We start from the raw sequence: 20354 nt of genomic DNA, 5'->3' as shown, positions 1-20354 counted from the left end.
TTACTTACCTGACAAAAACTAACAAAAACTTACCTCCCCAGGAACTGTGAAAATTGCACTAAGTGTCCACTTTTAAAACAGCTTATTGTGTTTTATGTAAAAAGTATACATGCTAATGTAATGATTCAAAGTTCCTAAAGTACTTACCTGCAATACCTTTCAAATGAGATATTACATGTAGAATTTGAACCTGTGGTTCTTAAAATAAACTAAGAAAATATATTTTTCTATAACAAAACCTATTGGCTGGATTTGTCTCTGAGTGTGTGTTCCTCATTTATTGCCTGTGTGTATGTACAACAAATGCTTAACACTACTCCTTTGATAAGCCTACTGCTCGACTACACTACCACAAAATAGAGCATTAGTATTATCTCTTTTTGCCACTATCTTACCTCTAAAGGGAACCCTTGGACTCTGTGCATACTATTCCTTACTTTGAAATAGTGCATACAGAGCCAACTTCCTACAGACACCATTACAGATACAATCCAGCCTGTCACACATATGGCCCACCAATCCCGTTTCCGTCACCATTGGCACACACATCGGCCGGTGTACACCATGTACACCACAACATTACACTCCCCCGTGACACGATGCTTGCACACACATCTCCATGCATCCTTCTCACATACATCCTGCCCAAGGTGTACTCACCTGTTGGTCTGGAGGTCTATACAGCAGGGGTAGGACCATATCCACCAATCGCTCCAGGTCCTCCAAAGTGAAGGCAAGGGCCCTTTCCCTGGTCAAACAGACCATGGTAGGTTCCAGACACATGCCACAGCAGCACACACATTGTAGGTGTTCTGCTGTGAAGGTCAGGAAACAAGTGAGGAATCATATAGAAAATGGTGTCACATCCGCAGCGGTGTACACCATCACCGCCGGCACTGATCCCCATTGGCCACTGTACAACACAGAGACCGATATTATCCAATGCGGAATTGCACCGCGGTGCAAGACCGCTTTCCGCCATGAAGCCCAACGTCGCCGGAGTTATCTCACTTCCACCTGTCCCTAAATACAGGACAGACGGACACCATGTCATGGAGATGGGCAGCTATCAGATTAACCTTTACTGCGTCACTGCCTCGATTTGCACATAACTTTCATTACCACTGTCCCATCACTTAAAAGCAACATGTACACTGAGGTAGTGGTTCCATTGTTCAAAGTGGGACAGCCTACTCACTCTTGTGACCCTTAGATACCTACTGATTGAGATGAATGGGATGAGAAGACGAACCCCCGTGTACAGACCCCTTGTGGACTTGAGGACAGGCATATTATACTCACCTATAGACCAGACAGGGCCACACTCACAGAGCTGTATGCCCAATTGTAGCGTGACCGGATATCAACTATCCGTCGTCCCACTGGATCCCCCCTCTTGTGCAAGTGCTATTAGTGCTCCATTTCCTGGTAACTGTTTCTTTCCAAGTAACAGTGGGCTTGGCAGCTGGAGTGTCACAGCCAATGTTTTCTATTGTGCTGGAAAGGGCCTTGTCTGCCCTGGTGAAACACAAGTGCAGCTACATTGCTTTCCCCCAGGTGGAAGATTTGGCCACTGTAAAGGCAGGATTCTAAGCAATGGGCCATATTCCCAATATAATTGGCACGATTGACGGTACACATATTGCGTTAGTCCCCCCGCCAGAATGAACAGATGTTCAGGAATCAGAAGAGTTTCCACTCACTGAATGTGCAGATGGTTTGCCTGGCAGACCAGTACATCTCCCACATCACTGCAAGGTATCCTGGGTCGGTGCATGACACCATCGTCCTGAGGAATAGCAGCATCCCAAATGTGATGGCCCAACTACGGAGGCAGAGGGTGTGGCTAATAGGTGAGCCAGATCCCCCACCCACTGTATGTCAGTGTATGCCTTCAGTTGTTCTCCCCATAGGATTGTGTAAAGCTAAATGTTGTCCCTCAATAATTACAGGTGACTCTGGCTACCCAAACCTATTGTGGCTGCTGACCCCTGTGAGGAATGCCAGGACAGGGGCTGAGTAACGTTATAATGAGGCACATGGGTGAACCAGGAGATTTATTGAATGGACCTTCTGCCTCCTGAAGGCCAGGTTCAGATGACTCCATCTGACAGGTGGATCCCTGTGCTATTCACCTGGAAAGATCTGCCAGATAGTAGTGGCATGCTGCATATTGCACAACCTGGCCCTCAGACGACATGTGCCTTTTCTGCAGGAGATGGGGACTGGAGATGAGCCTGTGGCAGCAGTGGACCCTGAGGACAGAGAAGATAAGGACAACAGAACATCAGTTATATGACAATACTTCCAATTACAAACAGGTGAGACAGTGGAACTGACCATTACTCTGACTATTGATTTATCTGTGTGCCTGTGGCATGATGGCATTCACTTCCTTTGCATTTCAACTTACTGTCACCTATGGCTTCTCATTTTCCAGATGTTGGTAATATGACAACATTGTCCTGATGTGATCACTACAGACCATTCCAGGTCATTATCTGTTAGCTATCACAGTGTTCAGATCATTTGCACTCAATGTGACTGTTCCCACAAATGCACATTAAAGACACATAAAACAGTGTTACTCAAATTGTGTTCAAGGGTGTTTATTGTAGTGCTAGATAATTGAGGGTAAAGTGCAATGGAATGGGGTGATGGTGGAGAAAAGTCCAGGGCACAGGCCCAGTGTCCAAGGGGCAATAGGAAGGGGAGCAATGTCAGTTCAGAGTGGACAAGGTGGGACACAAAGGGGACAATCAGGAGAGTCTCATTTCCTGGCAGTGGTCTTGGTGTTGGCAAGTGTCTCTGGCTTTTGTCTGGTTTGCAGGGAACTTTTGCGGGGTGGTTCCCCTTCTGCAGGGGGAGGGGTGCTGGTGGCCTGTGGGTCCTGTGGCAGGGCCTCCTGTCCACTAGCTGCAGCGGTAGTGGAGGGCTGGTCAATAGACTTGCTAGTGGTAGGGGCCCGCTGGTGTGCTGTCCATTCCCTCATCATGTTGGCCATGTCTGCCAGCACCCCTGCTATGGAGATCATGGTGGTGTTGAGTGCCTGCAAGTCCTCCCTGATCTCTTGATGGTGTTCCTCCTGCAGTTGCTTGTTCTCCTGCATGTTGTTGAGGATCTGGCCCATCATGTCCTGGGATTGTTCATAGGCATCCAGGACATTGGTGAGTGCCTCATGGAGAGTCATTTTCCAGGGCCTGTCCTCCCCCTGGCGCACAGCGGTCCTCCCAGTGTCCCTGTTGCCCTCTGCCCCTGTCCCCTGAACAGTGTGCCCACTGCCACTGACCCCAGGTCCCTGATTGTCTTGGGTATGAGGTTTGGACTGGGATCCCTGTACAGGTGGGCACACTGCTGTTTGACGTGTCCTAGGGACAGAGGTGTGAGTACCCTGGGTGGGTGCCGTGGTGTTGGTAACTGATGGGGGAGGCTCTGTGGTGGACTGTGAATGGGCTGGGGTGACCGACTGTCCAGTGGTCCCTGATGGACCAGGTTGTTGATCCAGATTCTGGAGTCCAGAGTTACTGTCCTCACTAGTGGCATCTTCTGTTGGGGGACTTGATAGTTGTGGAACCTCCTCTCCAATGAGATTGGCTGGGGCAGCTCTGGGTATGTAAGAGATGTTTATGCTTCATGCCTGTGACATGTTGGACATCCCTATCTTCCCATCTGTGGTTGCTTTTGGCCTGCCACCTATGATTGTGTATGGTGATGTATTGTGGGATTGCTATTTCCACTATGCTGTGCATGCTTGGATTATGGGTGTTCATGCAGGGCTGGGAGGGCTGTCCATACCTTGGTATGGCATGCAGGGCTTGGTTTTGGGGTTAGTCATCTGCGTTGGTGCAGTGTGTGGGATGGAGTGGAGTGATGGGAGTGAGGGTGAGGGGATGAGATGGCCTTCAGGTATGGGGGGTGATAAGTGGTAAATGTTGACTTATCAGTGTCCAGTCCTCCGGCTACTTCAGTGAGTCCCTCAGGATGCAGTAATGACAATTCTTGCTCCTCCCATGTTGTGAGCTGTGGGGAGGAGGTGGGGGTCCACCGCCAGTCCTCTGTTTGGCGAGTTGGTGCCTTGCTGCCACAGAACTTACCTTCCCCCGTAGGTCGTTCCACCTCTTCCTGATGTCGTCCCTTCTTCTTGGATGCTGTTCCACGGCGTTCACCCTGTCCACGATTCTCCACCATAGCTCCATCTTCCTTGCAGTAGATATCTGCTGGACGTGTGCTCCAAACAGCTGTGGCTCTACCCTGACTATTTCCCCCACCATGACCCTCAACTCCTCATCTGTGAAACGGGGGTGCCTTTGTGGGGCCAAGTGTGTTGTGTGATGTGTGTGAGTGTGTGGGTGTTGGGTGGTGTGATTGGGTGTGCGTAGTGGAGTGTGTGAGGGATGTATGGGTGTGTGTATATTTGTCGCAGTGGTCTTGATGTCTGTCTGGTGGCAAGGGTTTGTATACGTAAAGGGTTGTGGGTAATGTGAGTGTGTATTTTATAATGGTGTGAGTGGGTGTGGTGTGTGTATGCAGGTCAGGTGCGTGTTATTTGAATTGGCCAATGTTGGGTAGTTTAGTTTTTGGGTGTCCAAACTGATCGCGGCAGTGCGCACCGCCAATGGTTTACCGCGGTTTAATGTCCGCTGTGGTGATTCATGGGTTATGATGTGGTGGGCGTTGTTCTGTTGGCGTAACAGTATGGGTGTTGGGGCCGCCACTTGAGCCCTGACCTTTGGGCTGGCGGATTTGTGTATGTGGCTGTATTCTGTGGGTTTGGGGTGTGTGTGTGTTGTAATATGCAGAACGGTTATCAACCACTGCGGTGGTATGTTGGTGGCCGTCAGCGTGGCGGTAAGCGGTATTTACCACCAATGTCATGATGAGGGCCAATGTCTTTTTCAGGTCGTTGCTTGTCTTTGGTACATGTATTTTCGTCAGTACTTGATCTTCTTTTGGTCCATTGAGGTAACGTAGTCGTCATTGCTCTCCCGAACATCAAAATTTTGCAGGGCTTTCACCTGTGGTAGAGTGAGGCGTCGAATGGTAAGCTTGCAGGGTAGAATTCAAAACTGCTTTAGGTTCTAGCTTTTTCAGTACAGCACACTGAACAGTTTTCTTCAATGTACTCATGAAATGTTCAACAAGACCATTGGCCTGTGGCCAAGGAAGTGTGCTCTTTTGATACTTCACATTAAAATGACTGAGAAAGTCTCTGAATTCTCCACTGTTGAAAGGTGGGCCATTGTCAGATTTTAAGATTGCAGGGATACCCCATGTCGCAAAGATAATGTCTAATCTCTTGTGGTTCTCTCTTGATTGATAGATGAGAGATCTTCTATAAATGGAAAACAGGAGTATTCATCAACAATCACCTTCAGGTGATGTCCATTGTCCAGAGGCTCAAAAAAGTCAACAGCAATAATTTCCCATACATGCTTTGGCAACTCTAACATGCTTGAGGTGTGTGGAGTGATTTTGGATGACAGGCAGTTGCATATATGACAGGCCTTTAACTCTCTTTCAGCTCTCTCATTGAGATGAGGAAACCAGACTCTGTCTCAAAGAGCTTGTTTTGTGGCATCGATTCTGCGATGTCCTTCGTGGTCCATTTCAATTATTTGTTGTCGCAGACACTCCGAAATATCAATTCTTAAACTCCTCAGGATGATGCCTTCTTGAGTCACGGACAGTTCATCTTTGACTTTTTATAAACTTCTGCTATTCACCATCGCTGGCAAGAGGTCCCTAGTTCCAAGATTGATGTGCAATAATGTCTTTCAGTTTTAACATGTCACTGTCTTGACTGGTGGTAGTGACAATTTGACCCAACGAAGTGGCAGCTGGTGTGTTTGATTTCACAATTAATTTTATGTAGGCTTCAGCCGTCTTGGATTGGAATGCAATGACACTGTACAGGCACTCTGGAGAAGTAGTCAGCTGGGTTTTGATCTTTCCCAGGACAGTGCACAATTGTGTAGTTGTATTCTTGTAAATGTAGACCGCAGTGTTCAATGGGAGGATGCATCTTGGCCTTTGGATTGCCAAAGTTGGTCAACAATGCTTGATGATCTGTCACAAGTGTAAAAGGCTTTCCGTACAAGAACACATGGAAATGTTCACAAGCCCACACCACTGCTAAACTTTCTTACTCAGGTTGTGAATAAGCACGTTCAGTTTGAGACAAATTGTTGCCTGCATATACCACAATAACTTTGTACATTTGAGTGTCCGCTGTGCACTACAAGAAGTGCACCTAACCTGACTGGGCTAATGTCAACAATAACATCTATATGAAGCTTTGGATTAAAATAATCCATTTCAGTAGCTTTGTCAGTGGCTTGTTTGATTCTCCTAAAGCTTTGCTTGAATTCATATATCCAATGAAATGAAACATTCTTTTTCGTCAAGTCTCTCAATGGAGCACTTATGGTGGCAAAGCCTTGTATGTGTCTGGAACACTAACCGACCATGCCAAAGAATGAACGTAACATGTAAACATTTTGTGGGGGACCTTCAGTTGACAAAGCTTGACCTTTAGCTGGATCAGGTGTCATACACCCATCACAAACGATATGGTCAACAAACTTAAGCTTTGTCCTATGGAATTCACATTCCTTAGTATTCAAAGTTAAACCTGCATCAACAAGTAAACGGCATGCTTGCATGAGAGCTTGATCATGCTCCTTTTGTGTAGCTCCCGAAAACTAATATGTCATCCTTATAGTTGAAAGCATTCATGACAGGCTGTATGATATGTTGAATTACATCTTGGAAGAGCTCTGCAGCTGATGACACAAGGAAACGTAGTCTTTTATATATCGAAATAGAACACTATGTTTAGAAAAGGTTGTAATGTACCTGCAATTCTCCTCGAGTTCCAACTGGTGATATCCTTTATTTAAATGAAGGTGAGAGAACACCTGTGCCCCTTTCAATTGTGTTATCATGTCAGCAGTGTGCGGACCTGGATGTCATTCTCTTTCAGTTACCTTGTTCGCATGACGCATTTCCACATAGATGTGTACAGCTTCTTCACTGTCCTTTCTTGGTACTACCACTATGGGAGAAACCCATAGCGTTGGACCAGTAGAATGCTCAATGGTATCATGTTTAAGTAATGATTTGAGTTCCTTTTCAACAGCTTCTTGTAAATGAAGTGCAATTTGTCAGTGTCTTTGAGCAACAGGACGGACGTCCTCATTAATATGTAATTTTAATTTCATAGTCTTAAGTTTTCCTACCCTCTGAAACAACAAAGGGAACTGACTTACTATTTTTCAATGAGCATTCATGTTGTAGTCCATGCAGATAAGTCCCATATCAGCTGCTCTGCTGAAACTGAATAAAGGGGCACTTGGCACTGTACCCCGAAGGACATGAATAGGCGCTTACACTTTATTCTCTCTGGCCTTCATGTCAGCAGCTTGTCGATCAGCACGCTCTTCAGCTCTGGCAGCCATGAGAACTTGCTCCGGGCTAAGAGTTTCTCTCAGCATTCATCGTCTAAATAAATCTGACAGGCATCCATCAATAACTCTGAGACGTATTGATTTCTCATCATTAAATTCATTGAACTTAGTGTTTGATGAGCGTCTCCTCTCTCGCAACAAGTTTGTCTATAGTTTCACCATCTCTATCATTCTTGACTGAAAAATGAACATTTCATAATCTACATTCAGCATTGGATTGAATTTGAGATTCAGGGCTTCTTTAATTTGACGGTATGTAACTTTGCCAGCTTGCGGTATTTTCTTTATGACTTTTACACTCTGACCATCAAGATTCTTAAGGCATTTGGTAACCTTCTTGTTATCAGTTTCTTCAAGTGCATCAATGAAATCATCAAATGTCTCTATCCAAGGAGTCCATCTATCACCCATATTCTGCTTTTTTGTGGTATCAAATGGTGGTTGTGGTTTCAAGAAGGCAGCATTATAGCTGTTTTTGGGATTGGCTGACACTAAGAATGGAGTTCTCTCTGATTTCGTTCTGCTGTCCACTAGGACTTGTTTTTTCAATGCCATCTCTAAGGCCCTGTGATGTGCTGGCCCCTGGGTCATCTTGGACAGTCTGTGGAACTGTGACCTCTGTCTTGGTCTCCATTGAAACCCTTCACTATTCTGATTGCTGCTCTCGGCCTTTCAGTCTTCAAAGACCTGCGGAGTTGTTCTGTGCCCCACCCAGCAACATTGGTGATGTGCCGCTTCTAGTGTGGACTGTAAGCACAACCCTGGGGACTTCTTCGGCCACTTCACCCAGTGCTGTGATATGTTGACTCTCTTTAATCGGTTCTGGTAAGTGAATGACCATTTCTTTTATTTTAATTTCTTTGTTTTCAGGCATCCTTTTGTGATTTTAACACCTGGTTGATCTCTGCCTCGCTGCACTTCTGAATGCAGCATTATCTTGCAATTTGCTGTTTCTATTTACTGCACTTTCAAAACCTGGTTGTATCCGCCTTCAGCATTATCACTCCGTATGATGTATAGCTTTGTGTTGTATAGTAGCGCGGTGCCTCTCTTTACGGGCTTGCCGGTAGGTGTTTGGACAATGATGTTTAGCCTTCTCAGTGAAAGATTTTTAATTTTCAACTGCTTCACACCAGGTGAAGTTGCGCTTTGACACCACATACGCCAAACTTTGATTCCGCACTCCGATGAAGGTACACACGGCCTACACAAGCAGTTTGCTCGGACCACAGCAAACTCTCTGGGAAAACACTGTCGATCTTCAGGTTACTTATCCTTTACCTTGTCACCAGTTGTAGCGTCCTCCCCAGCCTGAGTAACTGCCAATGAATACCCCATACACGGAGCAGAGTGTTACACATCTTCATTCATCTGCTTGTAACCACAAACTCAGCATTATAAACCTGCATTCACTTCACCACGCTCTGACACTTACGTCCATCAGGAACCAAAAGAATTCCGTCACTAATAACTCACACAACACTACACTTACTGCACTGCCACACATTTTGTACTAGGAAAAACATTACAACAAAATGACCAGTGAGTTTATACTAATGTGAAAAGCAGTACAGATGGTGAACATGTTAATTTGGTAGCATGCTGATCCTTCTCTCCTTGTGCTACGCATGTCAACCTCTTTAGCTGTAGAAGCTCATAGGAAGTGAAACTGTAACAAGCCGTGGCCCTATAGCTTAGTAACAATTTTGCACCTTGAAGCCTCTTATGATTCCCGAAACAAGCCAAAAAATATTTGCCATTGTTGTTCCTGAACTTCCATTCAAAGACTGGAGAAGGCAATACCCAAACACAGCCATCAGCGCATTAAGGTGCCCTATCTGCTGCTGCCCAACCTCTCACTGTCAGTGCTGCCTGTCCAGAGGTGTAGCATAATCAGTGAGATTTGAATAGTGTGAATCTCAAATTGCCCAACTAAACAAGCAGTAGGCTGCAGGGCAGAGGGGTGAGATGACCAAGGTTTGGGATGGACTGTTTCCATGAGAAATAAGGTCAGTACTGATTTACATTATGTGGGTCTCTGTCTAGAGCTGGGCAAGTGGTTGCAAAAACAGTGGGTTGCAATGCTCCCCAGAGTGGTTGCCACTGGTCAAACAATTTACATGCATTCATCCCATCAGGTTTTAGGAGGTTGATTGACACCATTAAGCCTGGGAACTTTAGACTGGCGCAGCTGTTCAAGCCTACAAATGCCAATGTTTGTTAATTCCAAAAAGTAGTACATTTACACCCTTTCAAAGAGTACTTCTGAGGGTGTAGATTTACTAAGTTTCTTAGAAAATTATCAAGTTGAAAGCCTTAATGAAATGAGAACGACAGGAAAACTGACAGACATAGCATCCCTGACTCAGGGCCCCAGACATAACTACCAAGCCAAACTGCATTTGGAGGATTCCACACCCCCCTCAACTCCTGAAGCTACTCCCATTTCAGCCCACCTGGCCCTGGTAGTGTTCCCAGTGAACTCATGATTACTGTCATGTATAACACAAGGGCCCTGCAGTCCCTGCTCTTGGATTGCTTATTTTAAATGTATTTTCATTGCACATACACTTCATCTTCTCTGCCTTGATGGTAGAATTGTCAAATCAGTGCATGGATCCAGGACTCCATGTTTCCAGTCGTGAGCTTTTAAAAATAATTTTATCATTTGACTGACTGCCATGTGTACTAAGCTTGAGTTGTAAATAGAGGTCAGAGCACTAGCAAAATAATAGGAGGAGCCAGAACCGGGCCAAAGGTCTGGCTTGGCTCTAAAAGTTGGTGCTTGAACCAAGCCTTTAAAATGTTTGCAGAAAATATATTGTAAGAATATGATACAATCTCTTCAAAATTCAAAAAAGTGTTTTTCTTTAACAAGCAGAATCATTTCACCTTAGTACATCAGATTATATCACTGCATAGAACCATTTATTAAAAGTGGTAGTTTTAAAACATAAACTTAGATCACACAAGCTGCAATACCATTAGTGAACTATCAGGCAAGTCCATAGTCATATAAACCCTAAATGTGGCCTAGATTCTTATTAGAGATGGAGCAACATTATGGACTATTAAATCAAATGTAATAGGACCTGACTTAGGGCCTCCAGATCCATCTACAAAGCAAGAAATGCATTTATTTGGGGGGTAGGAGAGTCACGCCCCAAACACCCCCAGAAACTGCACCTTCCTGAGATGGAAAAAGCTCCTGAAGTCACAAAAAAGAGTGTTGTTAGAGGAAAGTTGTCCCAATAGCTGATAAACTCACATCATCCTCTGAGAGGATCCATATACCAACTGCAGTGTATACAACCTCTTTAGAGTTCCTGGTCGTTGTGTATGGCCACATGAACTACTTACTCGATGATGCCTTGAATCCCAGCATACAAATGAAATGTTTTCTGAAGAGAAGATACTAAAAGGCTCATTCCAGGCCTGGTAGGTGGCCACTAAGCCAACTGTGACTTTGGCCATTCGTCCCCTGGCTCACCTTTTTTTTTTAAAATCCCTGACAGCCATAATCTCTTAAGTCTTTTCTCCTTTGAATTTTGCTGATCCCTTAGTGCTGAGCTTTTTCTGGTCCAGAAAGAAACCTCAACATGTAGGTTTCTCGTTGAAATGCAAAAAAAATGAATAGCCCTGAAGCATGTATGGGGCTATTTAACTATTTATTTTGCTTGGGATCACCCTGCCTCATACAGGAGTTCTAGGTATGCAAGTCTACTGAGTGTCCCCATCCTAAACAAGGAGGAAGACCATCACTATGAACTGGCAGTCCTGTGGCTGACAGGCTGCCAAGTCAATACTTTCCACCAACATAGTCGTCTGATGCTCTGTACAAGAACACAGTGGTTCTCCCACCTATAAATGGTTCAGGAGAATTGCAAATTTGGCATGACAACACTCTAAATGAACCGCTAGGTCTGAAAGCAACTTTGTCCACTTGGCCACGCCATGCATCCATATCTAGCTGTCTGCAGCTGAGAGCTGGATTGCCTTTGACCATGTTTTCGTTCTACTGTTTTTCATTAACTTGCAATAAATTCAGTTTTAACCATTGCTAATGCTTGTACCATTTGACATTCATTGCAATGACAACCTGTTTTTCCTCCACCTTTATTATTTTTCTTCAGAATATTTTTAAGGCAAAAGGCTAATACATCTTTTCATTTTGCTAAATTGGCTTTGAACTTATGTTCTTCATACTTTTGAGTGCATTTTCTTCCCACCCCTATCACCTCTCTGATTAGGTCTTAAGGTCAACCAAGGTACCAGAGGGTGGATGGTTCCCATATATGTCGATTCACCAAAATGCCTGGGGTAGCAGAAGTATAAAAACATAACACTGATTCCCAGTGATCATTGTATCTGAAGATCCTTATAATTTCAACAGCAATAATAGCTGTAAAAAATTAATGTGTTCACAAAAATAATTTCAATTTCATCAGCAGCAATAGCTGGAAGTAATTACCATGTTCACAAAAAAGTAATAATAATAAGGCCATCACACTAAATCACCACGTTAATGATATTTTATAGTATGTTACTGCAGTATCCCAAGTCAACCAAAACTGGGTCCCATGCGAAAGAGGTACCACCCAACAGAATTACTAACAATTTCGACAATGTCCAACAAAAAAAAAGGAACGAAAGTGTGTTCCATTGACAACAGACAACCATGTGCAATAATTGAGTACAGGGATTTAGGTGAAATCAAGCCTGTTCGGAAATTAGGCTTTTTTAGGTTCGTTTGTTTGTATCATATCAGTGATGTCAACACTTTTATGGATATAGGGTCTCATCAGTACCAAATAATAAAGGGACATTCTTGTTTCGTAGCCTTTGCTCTAATTACAAAACAACAGAAATCACACCCTTGCGAGACACCAGTTGCCGCGACGAAAGGGTAAACATTCTCACTGAGGGACTCAGTAAGGATATCCCTGAGTGTGTGTCGAGTGCAGGGGACTTCCGATAGATAGAGTAGATGCGAAAGCCCGAGTTCAGGCAGGTTCCAGCTGTAGAGGAGTATCCATTGCATTTCCCGCCTTCAGGGAACTATTGTCCAGTTCCCTCTACACGGAATAGCACCCGTCCTCGTTTTTCCAACTTTGAATGTGTGCTGCATTGTACTGCACACATACAAATTTTGAAAACTCTTAAAGCATAGTTTTTGTACAGAAAGGGAGCCCAGAGAGTATAAAAACCTATAATTTTAACACCCACTCCCTTGCACCACGGAGCAAGGGTCTGTGCATTGGCGAATGGCTGCAAAAAGTTCACTAGCGTACAGGGAGAGAAATAAAGGGTCATATTTATACTTTTTGACGCACAACTGCGCCAACGCAGTTGTGCGTCAAAAATGTTAACGCCGGCTAACGCCTTATTTATTGAATGACGTTAGCCGGCGCAGCTGAGTCCCCAAGGGGACTTATGTCCCCTGGGCATGGTCATTGGGCATAGTGGCATGTAGGGGGGCACAAATCAGGCCCCCCTATGCCACAAAAAAATATATATATATACTTACCTGAACTTACCTTAAGTTCCCTGGGATGGGTCCCTCCATCCTTGGGCGTCCTCCTGGGGTGGGCAAGGGTGGCAGGGGGATGTCCCTGGGGGCATGGGAGGGCACCTCTGGGCTCCTTCCGAGCCCACAGGTCCCTTAACGCCTGCCCTGACCAGGCGTTAAAAAATGACCCAAAAGTGGCTGGACATCATTTTTTCAGGCCCGCCCACTCCTGTGCGTCATTTTTGCACGGGAGTTTAAATAAGGCGCACATGCCTTAGAGTAATTTTTTAGAAGGGAACGCCTACCTTGCATATCATTAACGCAAGGGAGGTGTCCACGCTAAAAAATGACGCAAACTCCAAGATCTTTGGCGCTAGACGGGTCTAACGCCAAAGTATAAATATGGAGTTAGCTTTGCGTCGGATTTGCGTAAAAAAAAACGACGCAAATCCGGCGCAAACAGAGTATAAATATGCCCCAAAGTACCTTAGATTTTCTCTCTCCCTTTAATTCCAGGCAGCGCAGCATCTTTGGTCCATCATTGCCTTGTGTCAAAGAATAGTAAATCTGGGCTACAATCTCGCTCAATGACTACCTGTCACTGATTCTCACTGACTGACACGCACATAAAGACACTCTCACATATACACACGCTTTCTCTCACATAAACACACTCTCACCTGCAGGCATGTTCACAACATACATTTAAAACATCTTTACTTCCCACAGCTCCATTTTCATTACGGTAATAGTGAATAATAGCGCACACGTCTTTGGGCAGTGTCACCTCCCATCCTGCCAAGAGGCTTTATTACACACACACGTTTGTGCACGTAACTTTAAGTAGATTTTATGTTTACTGGGAGGGGGTGAAGTGATTGCTGGCGGTTTTAAATGTGTTTTTACTATTTACTTGAGTTCAGTTTATATACATAAATGCACCTTTTGTGGATTTCTCGACACACTCACGTTTCTCGTACTCCTGGACGATCTACACTGGACTGGAGTTTTCCTTTATCGGTTACTAAATTATTTGCTGTACAGCAGACATTGCGTACTTTGCCTGTAACTATATGAAAGATGCAAGAATTAGCTAAATATTACATTCATTAACAACGTAATTTACCTGGGCAGCGAAGTTTCCCATGTCCAGTCTTCATTAACAAGTGGATGTATTTTTTATGTGGCACATTTTTCTTTTGATCTTAAAGTTTTTCGTGTAAAGTAAAGCTGTGGATATATAAAGGTACACTTCTAAGTCTCTGTGACTAATATTTGAATTCTTTTGCACGTTATTTTGTTTTATGTCTGTAAGTTCTAAGTATTCCGTACAAAGAATTGGCATCTCTCTCTTTATGGCGTCTGTGAAAGCGAGTGTCGTTTTCTTGTTTTTTCTTTTTTTGTCAAGTTGGTAATTGTAAATACTGTACAGTATTGAATTGTTTTCTCATTGGTGGATCAGAATAGACGTGAAAGCGGCCCGTGATAGCTTCTGGGCTCTCATTTCGGTGTGCCTGGTAAATGAAACGCATGCAGCCTTACCAAATTACATGATGAATGGCAACCTCTAGTGGCTCCTGCAATCAAAGATTAATTTGCTTTATCAGGTTTAAGGAATAGAGGGCGATAAATCATGTCAAAAAATAATAATAAGCTGAATGCTGATGTTCTCTCCTCCATGGAGGTTGGCTACCATTAAGGGCTATTCGTCAAATGTGGTTAATTGCATATTGCTTTGTTAGCCTTAATAATCATTTAGCCACTTTGTAACTAACAAAGGCTCACCGATGTGCATGTATTGTGCGTTTTGGCTTTTCAGATTAAAAGATATTCATTTAATTTTGGATTGTGTAATAACACTAAACCTTTTAGTTTCAAATAACTCACATTTGTGAACACGTGTTGACGTCTAATAATTCCCTTTTAAATTTGATTTTCCTAGGTAGTGAAGACAGTAATACTTGCAATTACATTTTAGAGTGTAAAATATTGATTTTGCATGATGATTTATAATATGCATTGGTTTTGAATCTGACATATTTTGAAACCAAAATTTTTGCTTTGAATATCCTGTTTTTCCAGAAATCCCCCCATCTACCTTTAAAGTCTGAAGTCCACAATGATGCTTTTAAAAAAAACAAAAAAAAACAGTGCTCCACCTGACCGTCGAAAGCTGGGTTATACTCCTCCCTGGTTGGTAGAACTAGAACATTTCACTTGCACATTTAGCTTCTTTGAGGAAACAATGTTAAGTGTAAAATACAGCTTCTAATTTTTAAGGTTACTTCCGAGCATGCCTTCCTTTCCCTCCACCTCCCAGCTTCCTATACTCCTGCCGTGTTGCTGGAATTGGGATCCTAAAGAAATGAAGTGCACATTTTGATCTAGTCTCTGCTGTGTTTTTGAGATACGCATATCTAATAGCTACACTTACTGTTCTAAAACCTTTGGATGACTTTCAACCCCACACTTTATATTAAGGAGCATAGACCTTTGGTATATGTTCGAACCCACAGGCAACACAGTGTCTTTGGGTTTGTATCCCAAATCAAATTAATTCAGATTAATGTGGAACTAATTACAGGACTGGAAGTGTGTTATCTAAATTGGCTAATAAATTCCACATCCATTCAGGATTACCGAAGCTTAAAACTCCTCAGTAGAACTTTTTCTATGTCTACAAGAATGTTAGTCACTTATCTCTCTTGACTCCTCCCACCAAAGAGATCTTTGATAACCTGATGTCCTTTTTCAAACACAAAATTGAAATCCGTATGGCATACACACAGGATATCCAACCAGTTCCTTAAATGTCTACACCAAATTCAACTTTCCACTTCCCTTTGTTGATATTACACTTATATAGGAGCCAGAGATCTTAAAAATCCGATCATCATAATTTAAAAGCAACCCCTTCAACAGATATTTGCAATGCACATTTTTTAACATATGCCTACATTCATTAACAGCAATAATTAGCTATTTCACCAATGCTCTTTCTTGGAGAAGACCCGCAAAACCAGAAACATGCCTCATCACCCCTCACCTCAAAACAATATGACAACCCTACATTTATAAAGGACCTCCAGTGGTAAAAGCACCCTCCTCAATTTAATAGAAGAGCTTCCGAATGCCAGAGGCTATAGTCACATCTGTTACTTATTATCGCTGTTCTTTTCAGATTTTTTTTATTTCATTGACCACAAATAGTACCTGGTCATCTAACTAATTATGCCTGAGAAAGAGAACTGCACCCTCTTGCTTTATATCCTTCCTGGCCAACAGAAATCACTAACAAAACCGAAAACATCCTTCTCTGATACTATTAGCATGTCTTGTATAACGCCTGAAGGATCTGACCTCTGAGTCTTTTTCATATCCATACGGTTTCCCATCCCTCATACTTTGATGCTCATGACTCTAGAATTCTAATTCAGATGCAGTTGTTTTTAGTGATGAAGCCCCGAACCGCATACAGTAATAATAATAGTGAAGAAAAGGAGTAAAGATGTTAATTTAGAATTAGGAAAAAATCACAATCTTCATATGACACAAAACGTTTCCCAGAGCAGTGGCTATTTCCAAATTCTTTATGTTGCAGAGGAGCTCCAAAGCATGAGAGTCAGTACCATATGTTTTTAAAACTAACTTTCCTCCGTCCCCTGTACTAATATATTTACGTAATACAGGAGACAGAGGAAAGTTAGTTTTAAAAAACATATACAATCCAGAAGAATGACAATTTACAATTCAATTGGCATGTGCAAAATTAATTATTCATATTTGCCAATTCCATGAGCTCTTTTGCTTTCCAACCTGGATTTCAACCAACATACATACTTGTGGTAGCATTTATTGTGACAGAGTTGGGGAATAACTCCAAATACTGCTATCTTTCCTTCTCACCTAATTATGTTTTGTTTCACTAATAGATTTTTTGGTATTCTTATTAAAGTGCATCCTGACATTTTACCTTTTCATCATAATTTTTTCCAAGAATGGACTTTCAGGTCAGATTGCCCAGATTATAGGTGTCCTGGTAAGATTCACTAAGTATAGTAACAAAAATCTGGAAGATTTAAGCTCCATATGTCCAATGTAGACATACATTTTTGTCATTTTGAGACAAGTTTAAATTAGTGTAAAGGTTGACAACTATTCTTTGTGCAAGAACATTCGAGGAGCACAGGCTAAATTCCATTCCTATTGCCTGGACCATTCCAGATTATGGAATCTCTAGAACCTGTTTGGGAGTAAAGTACAAGTTCAGCAGAACACAGTTGATGAAACACTGCACTGTGGTACTGTGTCAGTTTGTGCTGCAGAGCAAGAACCTGGCAAATCCAGGCGTCAGCCTGGTAATTTCAATTTCCAAAAAGGCACCGCCCTTGGAATTGAGTTGCTGTCCACCCCGACTCACAAGCACTGTGTCCACACTTCACACAACAGTAAAGTGCGAGAGCAGCAGAACACAACTGAAACATTCCACGACCTGGGGACCTCAATGAAAGCAGCAGAACACAACTGAAACATTCCACGACCTGGGGACCTCAATGAAAAATCCTCATGACCCTGATTGTGGAACATTTTCAGTGATAGTCTGAATTGCTTTCATGGCTTGTCAACTTGCTTCCCCTTTTGCGGTGGCACTTGCACAGTATAAAACACCACACAAAAACACAAAGTACATAAGATAAAAGAAGTAGTGTGCATAATGTTGATAAAACCGCTGCACTTACATTCTGTATAGATGACACCTTCTGTAGTAAACCCAATCCTAGATCAGAAGTCATGTAGTACAAAATGATAAATTATTCTTTGGCTTTAACAATATACTTGTATTTATTTTTTAAAACGTTTCTAAAAATCCTAAACTGTAGTTTAAGGAATAAGCAGATTCTGTCTTAAAATATTAAGTCTCTTTTGTTTCTACTTATGATGCCTCTGTTTCTAAATATTATCATGTGAGCATCTCGAGTGCCGTAAGACCAAGTGATTGCATGAGGTTTTTTTTTAGCTACTCTTCGCCTAGTCATTAATACTGCAGTTAATATTATTGTGAATTCCCCATCGGCTATGCAGCTCTCCATCCACAGGCTCTGAGCAGTTGAGAGTGGGTAACCAAAAGCTGCCCTTTCCTCATGCATTTTTACTTTTGTGACTAGTCTAGGGCAGATGTGGGACATCTGCTACAAAATGACACAATGTCAGTGGTACTCTTAATACGGAAGACTAGCCTTCCACCAGTGTTTGCAGATACCCACCCTGCCAGAAACCACACAACACCCTAAGTTTGTGTGTTTTAGACAGCCCTTGGTGGCAAGATGTGTGTTGCTCTTAAGAAGCAGGTTGCATATAGAGTCTATGAAACAGTATGGGAGCTCCGCACTTTTATATATTGGAAAGATGTGGCAGTATTAGGCTTGAAACGTGGAGTAACGAACTGTGGTAAAATTTGGAGGTTTTTTATGATTATAGAATATTGGTTAGAGAATAATGTAGAATGTGCCTATTAACTATATTTATGCAATTGTTTCACAAATATGTTTCTCTGTTTGCATTATCTAATCATTTTCAAAACAGCATTAAAGAAATACCAGACATACAGCAGAACAGCTTCTGGATATGAATACAAATGCTGACAGATGGATTTTAAATATGAACAACAGAGTTGAACAACAAGTTGCAAATGAACATAGCTACAGGGCACAATTAAGGTGCAAATGAAAGAAAAGCACATCATCAGCATTGTTGAGTGAGGGGGCGTAATTCGAGCTCATTTTGGCAACTTTCTTAATACATTACAATTACACCTACTGAAAGGCTGACAGAGTTTAACACACTGTACGAATCATTGTGCATTATTGTGAAACAAGATTTCAGAATAATAAGGGTTGAGGACGAAATATTTCCATTTCCCACAGAACTGTAGTTGCACTTTTTTTCTTTCATTGATTCTGCTTCTTATCAGTTTGTAGTCTCTAAATGAAGAGATGTGGCTAGTTTTTAAGATTTCCGTTTCTGCCCATTTTAACTTTTAATCCTCCTTGTTAATTAGTGGAACATATTGAACTGAAAGAACACAGTGTTTTTCACCAAGGGAAGAGATCAGTACTGTCATTTCCTATTTCAGCCTTTGTCTTAGAGCTATATAGAGCTCCAGGCCAGTAATTCCGATACATTCTGGCAATGCACTCATGTAAAATGTGTCTGCTGTTTCAAGCCACCCGTTTATGGAAAGCTGACCCCGGTGTGTTCTTCTCCTTTCATTTCTGACTTCGAGATGAGCCCGGAGATAGAACTTTGGGGTAAGAAAAGAGCAAGTTAGTTAGAAAAGCTTTTTTCTTTCTGTGAAAATTGTCCTTAATTTTCCACTAAGTTTGTGTGCTTGATTTTTCCAAACTTTTGGATGGAAAAGTGTGAAACGTGCTCAGTACCGATGCCACAGTAAATGGGTATGACTTGCATGCAGAAGAGTAGGCATACCTGTTTATGACTGTGCTCTTTGGCATTCGATAGATGGAGATCTAATATTGTGTGAGGCATATTTCTGAAAGTGTTACTCCGCAGAGAAGTTAATTCATGAGATTTCAATGGCCTCCCAGCTCATCAGTAGCTGATCACTATCAAAGACCTCAGGTGGTGGGCCCCCCATGAAACTTGGGGCACCAACTTGATTTGCTTCTCACTAACAACCAGTTAGTGGCCTTTCCAGAGCCCACTATCTGAAGAAATCATATGTAGCCAGCACATTTAACATAGGCTTGACAGGTATGCCCTGTGTTACACTGCCTTTCTCAATGTTACCTCATCATCTAACCATTTTGAGCAAATTATTAACAAAGTAGAAAGGTTTGTTCTTAGCAACATTGTTATGGCACATTCGAAATGGATTTGCTCACATCAAAGAACTGAATCCACCTGCTTTACTATATAAGATGACCATCCTACTACCATTGTCTGTCTGCAGACCTCTCTGCTGCCTCTGATATGATAAACCTTGATGCCGTATTCCACAAACAAAATTGCATTGGATAACTATCTACTCAATTGCTTGGTGGCTTGTCTCAATTTTCTACAACAGACGCCACCTTGTTCATGTTGTGTTTTTCTCACAACCTGTCATGGATCTTCATTCTGCCCCTGAATTCTTATCCTATAATTTAAAGAATTATCTCTGTCCCATTATTTGCCTGTCATAACTCATGGTCATCTACTACTCTTATGTGGATAGCGCTTAACTGTACATTCACATCTACATCAATGCCATTAATTTTCAAACTTGCCCTTAAGCCATCATAATTTTAAATGGATGATAGTTGGCTTTAGATGAACCAAGAGAAAACAGAGGTGCACATTTTCAAAGACACATAAGTTTG

General features: G+C 42.5%; 1 protein-coding gene across 2 annotated transcripts in view; it reads left to right on the top strand.

Moving 5' to 3' along the window:
- RANBP17 (RAN binding protein 17) overlaps positions 1-20354 on the top strand; it is a 1172021-nt gene that overhangs the window by 597698 nt on the left and 553969 nt on the right. The gene's annotated exons all lie outside the window — the stretch shown is intronic.

Source organism: Pleurodeles waltl, chromosome 7 (genome assembly GCF_031143425.1).
Source record: "Pleurodeles waltl isolate 20211129_DDA chromosome 7, aPleWal1.hap1.20221129, whole genome shotgun sequence".
Lineage (NCBI taxonomy): Eukaryota > Metazoa > Chordata > Amphibia > Caudata > Salamandridae > Pleurodeles > Pleurodeles waltl.
Note: the sequence above shows the minus strand (reverse complement) of the source record. Positions and strands in the feature narration are given on the sequence as shown.